The sequence below is a fragment of the Anas acuta genome, chromosome 17 (genome assembly GCF_963932015.1).
Source record: "Anas acuta chromosome 17, bAnaAcu1.1, whole genome shotgun sequence".
In the NCBI taxonomy this organism is placed as follows: Eukaryota; Metazoa; Chordata; class Aves; order Anseriformes; family Anatidae; genus Anas; species Anas acuta.
The window spans coordinates 6,236,918-6,242,917 of NC_088995.1; the positions used below are offsets into that span (position 1 = coordinate 6,236,918).

Consider the following 6,000-nt stretch of genomic DNA (forward strand, 5'->3'; position numbering starts at 1 on the left):
ATATCTGTCTTGCAGTGAGGTGGCCATACCTGGATGTCTTGGCTTAATTTGATCCATGTCCAGCACAAACAGGAAAAATACTTTCTATGTCTCACCTGTCAGTATGTTCTGGGAGGAGATGTCTTTCTCCTCTCTCTCACTTCTCTTTTTTGGTGACATCAATTTGTTGATCAAAATTAAGTTTGCCTTTACTTAGAAGGTCAAAGATCCTTTTCTGTATATTGCCACTTGTCCATATCTGTTTGGGTTTGTTTCTGATGGATATAACGTTTTGTACTTGTTTTTATTTTGTTCCATCTTGATACAATCCATTCTTTTTTTTTTTTTTTTCCAATTTATGGAGATTGTTGACTTGTTATGATACCTTCAAACATGGCTGCTGCATACCTGTGAGGACCTATCTATGCTCTTGACTATGCTAATAAAAGTGGAGATAATATGGTCCCCTGTAGAACTCCAGGTGAAGTGTCCTGTCAATTTGACAGCAAATTACCGGTAATTTAAGAGGATTTTCTAGACAGTTTTACCCCCAAATTGTAGTGGTTTTAAGCTATGTTTGCTTTCCCTTGTATGCTTTGAAAACGTGGGGTGGGCAGGGATTAAAAGCATTGTATTTTTACTTTACTTTTCAAAGTAAATCATCTCTAATGCTTTTCCCCATAATTGCTGCAACTGTTGCCCCATTCAATAGAACATGATAGGTGGAACATAATTTATTCCAGACCATTTCGTATTGACCATTTTTCATCATCGTATTACCTTCCAGTTACTTCTAAACTGATTATTTAAAATTTTTCTTGTGTCTTTCTAGACAGTGCAGTTAATTACGTTCTTCTTCTGAAGAGAAGTCCTTTGTTTGCCCACAGTTTCTCCAGAACCTCCCTTATTCTTCAAAATCACACCAAGAGTAGTGCTAATTACTCACAGATTAACTGCTTCAGGTACTTCTTGGACTGCTTTAGGATAGATTTCATCAAGCCCTGAATACTTGGCTGTATTCAGTTTAGGTAGCTCAGCGCAACCTGAATGTGGCATCCATGGGGTCTAAGCACTGCTTCGGAATTCCATCCCAGTCCCCACTTTTACAGAGGGAGGTCTGCTGCCCCCCCTGTACCTGGTTGTTCATGTAAGCGGTGATCCAAGCCTTGTGGAAGCACAGAAGCAATTTGAAAGCTTGGATAGTTCAGGATGTTTCCCTTTCTCTCTGGGAGAAGACATGATTTGGCAAACAGATCCCAAATAGGGCTGTACTGACAAAAGTATTATTTCACCTGCCCTGTCTTTGTTCTTGACTGTCTCTCTTTCCTTGATAGGAAAATCTGCTGTGAGTCACTATTAATCTATTTCTGTGAATTTTGAAGCAAAAAAGTCATTGATGACTTTATTATTTTTTGCTTACATCTCTTCATGTTTGGTATATATCATTAGTTTTGAAATTATTTCTCTATTTTTTTTCTTCCTCACATGTTCTTTTTTGATATTAACCCTTATTCATGTATTGCTATTTCTATATTACTGTTTATTTTGGGGGTTAATTAAGATCAGATACATTCCTTTTGACACTCCTGTCAGTTTAGTACTGTATACTCTATTCGATTAAGTGCTACTTTGCATTGCTTCCCATTGGAAGTTTTTCTGAGAGATTCTGTATCTACCAGTTCCCCTCAGCTTGCTGCCATCTTCTGTTTTGTAGTCCAGTGTCCTTTTCATTGTCTGATCTTACCTTTTCTTTGAGCACAAAGCACTAGCGGTCATGATTCTCTTTCCTCCAAGTTACCTTCGGTTGCAGTTTTCAGCCAGTTTGGCCCTTTTCAGTAGGAAGAGATTTAAGATAGCTGTTGACATGGTTCAGCTCCTCCACCTTCTAAAAGCAAAAGCTGTTCCTAAGAATGTGGCAGTCAGACTGTGCCTGTATTGCATTTCTGATGGCTAACTAGCTGATTTTCTGTGACCACTATAGAAGACTCTTGTTGTTTGTTTGTTTTTGTGTGTGTGTAAATTTCTAACTGTACTGTATGCCTTTTTTCCTCCCCCCAACAAAACACAAAATATTTCAAGTTCCCAATAAAATCAAAGCTCGATCTGATTGGATTGTGAGAACTACATCTACCAAAAAAAAATTGACTGAAAATGACTGCTTTGGTTCAGCCATGTTTGTGATCCCTTGTCATCTGCTGTCAGTGAACAAACCTGACATGCAGGGAGTTTCATTCGCAGAAAACCACGGGGAATGTCGTGCTTGATATGAACGTCTTAGTCACAGGAGAGCACAGAGATTTGGTATGTGAACAAAACTATTCACTATTCTCTTCTGTAAAGGGCTTTGGACATCCACTCAGAGAGCAGAAACAACAGCATATGACTTATGTGCCCAATTACACACTGTGTATAACTAAATAGCTGAACCGAACAGTTCACAAATGCTCCATAGTCTGAAAACAGCCAGTTAAAATCTCCAGCAAAAGACGGCGCACATTCAAAGCAATTGAGCTTCGTTAATGCTTTGTGAAACAAATAAAAAAAAAAAAGGCTAAATTTGCAGCTATCCCTAAGGAATTATCTGGGAGCACTATCTGCAAATAATAATTTAATCAGCTTATGTGGCTGCCCACGGTCACAAAGCTGTAATTGATTAAAAATGATCCTTTTCTTAACAAAATAGGGCTGCAGACTAAAAATGGCATTCTAAGGTGGTTCTAATGTGCCCTGCTCTGGCAATATGCTAAGGAGCAATTCTGTAGAAAACCAAAGAATCCTGTAGCAAAAGGTTTGGGGACTGTCACAGAGCAGTCTTTTTTTTTAAGACTTTGGGGGTGTTTTAGACTGAACTTGGGCTCTTTTTTTTTCTTTCACAATGTATTCACGTTACCTAGGGAGCTGAATGGGGGAGAGAGACTTCTTTCAAAGGCTTTGTGGCCTGCTTCCAATTCTGATAAAGTCAACAGGCTTGGCCCCACCAAGAGGAAATAGGATGCTGCCCCTTTAAGCAGACTGTAAGGAGTATGGAATTACGGCTAACTTGGTTTGGAGCCTTTGTGTAAGGCTTTCAGGAAGAGATAAACCATTAATCATGCACAATTACTCTGACCTTGCATGAACTAAAGCCTCTCTGAACACATAAGACTACCGTCTCTGGGGACCTTGAGATACTGACACGATCAGCTCGGTGCTAGGGCATTGGAAACTGCAGCACAAAATGGCTGAAAGCTTGGCCTTTATTTCCTTTTCTTAAACTGGGGTCTTTCTCTCCAGACAGGACAGGTATTTATCTTTCCAACATGCTTGCAGGGTAAACTAAGGAAAAGTAATTTCCCTTAAGCCAGGATATGAATCTGTAGAATGCAGTTGGTAAGTGGTGGCAGTGCTTGAGAGAATAAATTACATTTGGTTTTTTGGTCAAACTATTTTCTTCAACTCACTGAGGTGGAGACCTTCACATTGCTGTTACTGTCTTCCTGCGGGGCACCCTCTTTCTCAGCTCTTGGCAGAGTAGGGTGATGGTCAGTGACAAATTCTGAGGTGTTTTCTGCAGTGTAATTAATTTTTGTTGGTGTTATTGCTTTCCTCATACCATCTTCACCTTTTAAAATTAGATTTCAGGTGGCAAATTTCAGTCAGTTCACATCCCCTCTAGCAGTCTTTAGTATTTCTCTCACCTCTTAAGCTCCCTAAACAAGCGTGTCTCTCTCTCACAGTTACTATGATAAACTTCCCTCTACCTCTTCATTCCCCAACCTCCTGGCACTAGCAGCAATATGTAAAATAATAATAATAAACGAGCAATTAAGTATTTGCTCATTAAGTAATTATTGATTTCAACTCCCTATTTTTCAAAATTAGGGTTAACTGAAGATGTATGTGACCAATTGCAGTAGCTCGGCTGACTAACTTGGTAAAATTTAGTCCATTGTTTACATTTGATCATTGATCATGCGTTTGATCCCTACAGCTTCATTCACTCATAAAATTTACGCCATTATAAATATTTTTTTAGGCATGTGATTTTTTTACATTGTTATTTACTGAAGTGCAACATCTAATTTGAACATAAGCTTGCATTGATATAATTATCTTTCTTTCCTTTTCACAAAGAAGTAATTGTGTGTATTTGGATCTGCAAGTTTATTCTGCTTTAACTTAAGGTTAGTAAGTTACTACAGTTAGTAAATACTACTTACATGAGTAGGAGAAGACTTATGTGTGGAGAAGCTTTCCAGAGCACTTATTTTGCCAACCCTTGTTTACATCTAGAGAAGATTAAATACCTTTTAAAAAGAAATGATCTTCAAGACTTGGGAAAACTACAGATGTTTTTAGTGTCTTTATTTAACACTATCAGTTACTGCTTGACTTCAGCTATAGAAGATCTGACTAGAAGACTACAAGGTTTCTTGTTAGTTGTTTTTTCATCTGTATTTTTCAAACCCTCAACCAGCTCAGTAAGCCGTCTGTCTTATAAAAGAAGGCAAACATGAACTCTGCTATTTTAGCATTTATTTTTCTGCCAAAAAGTTTGTGTTTGAAACCAAACCTTTCCCTGCATACTTCTGTGGAATACTTTGCTGGAATTTGCACAGATTTCTGCCCCTTCCTTAGCTCTGCATATGACAAAAACTAGTGGAAAAACAGCAATCTTGTATAGACTTTATTTGTCAGTATATTAAGGTTCCATTGATGAAATGCCATGCTTTCTTTCCGTTAAAGTAGCAAATTTTTCATTTTTCAGAGATGCGATTGGAAGAAAATGGAGATCACCCGATGTGTGTTAAAGGATCGGGCAATGGCATCCACTGTAAGATACGTACCTGATACTGACCAGCACATCTTCTGCTATGTTACATGCTTTGTATGCGGATGGGTAAGTCCAAAAGACATAAATATGCTCGTCATTGCAGTGAATGATGTGGAGAAAGAGCACTGGGAACTTTTCTTCTCCATAAAAAGCTATTTAGAAGGTAGGCATAATAAAAATTCCACAAGTGCAGTGGTAAGGATTTTTTCTAAAAGTTACCTGGTGGATACATCAAACACTGTCACCTGCTACCTACTGAAGGTAAGGAGAAATTTTTTGATAATGAATATTTCTCTAGCTTGTTTGCTGCAAGCTTTTTGCTCCGTGTACCAAGCTGTGCTGACAGTCATTGTTAATAGCTGACTAATGGGTTTGGTGACAGCTAATTTTATATCTTATATCAGAAGGGTATTAAAAGGCTCCCAGTGCCACTACACATTGAGTATGAAAGTCTGGTTGGAGGGAGCTGTCCAGTACTAGCTGGAGAAGACAGGTATTGTGCTTGCTTTTCTCTCTCTCTCTCTCTTTTTTTTTTTTTTATCCCTTCCCATATGATTTTTCCCTTTTCTCTTTTTCATTTTCCATTAATCCATTTGATTAATACCAATAGCTAGGCAGCTGTTTATTCTAAGAAATATTCTACAGGAAATAATCGGAAAACAAGCAAACAAACAAACAAACACACAAACAAACTTAACAAAACAAAATGGGTAGAATATTTAATGGGATTTTGGTAAAGAGCAAAGGCATTAACACAAAGAGGAGAGCATCTAAAAGGAAGAAAAAAATCATTTAGACGCTATCAGCCAACATTTAACTGTCAGGGACAGTTGATTTTGTCTGTATCCCCAAAGCAAGATGTTTCTAAACAATGCACTTTCTTGTATTCAGGACAAAGAGATATTGGAAATAGAAAAGCAAAGTGCAGTTTGGCTGGGTAAGCTGCTGTTGGAACAGACTGCCATAGGATGTGGTTTGATTCATCATCACATGGAGCGTACAAACTGAGAATGCATGTCTGTCTTAAACTATTCTGCATTTCAACCATGAGATATTGCTGTTAGTAATGTTGAGTCTGTGTAGTGGGGAAGGATAATTCCTTTCCCTGCAGGAGCTGTGAATAGTCTGTTTTGCAGGAGTTCAGTCCATATGGCAGTATTGGTACATTCTCGTGTTAAATCTGTGAACCTACGAAAGTGCCATTTTCT

The 6,000-nt window shown here is 38.2% G+C and overlaps 1 long non-coding RNA gene across 2 annotated transcripts in view; it reads left to right on the forward strand.

Annotated features, from left to right (window-relative positions):
- Positions 1–5,270, forward strand: part of LOC137841273 (uncharacterized) — a 121,848-nt gene extending 116,578 nt beyond the window's left edge. Inside the window, exons 6-7 of one of the 2 annotated variants that reach the window (XR_011088525.1) lie at positions 4,727–4,792; positions 4,896–5,270. This is a non-coding gene — a long non-coding RNA (uncharacterized lncRNA). Of the gene's footprint in view, positions 1–4,726 lie in introns of both variants that reach the window. The other variant, XR_011088524.1, reaches the window with a different exon arrangement.
- The last annotated feature ends 730 nt before the right edge of the window (positions 5,271–6,000 follow it).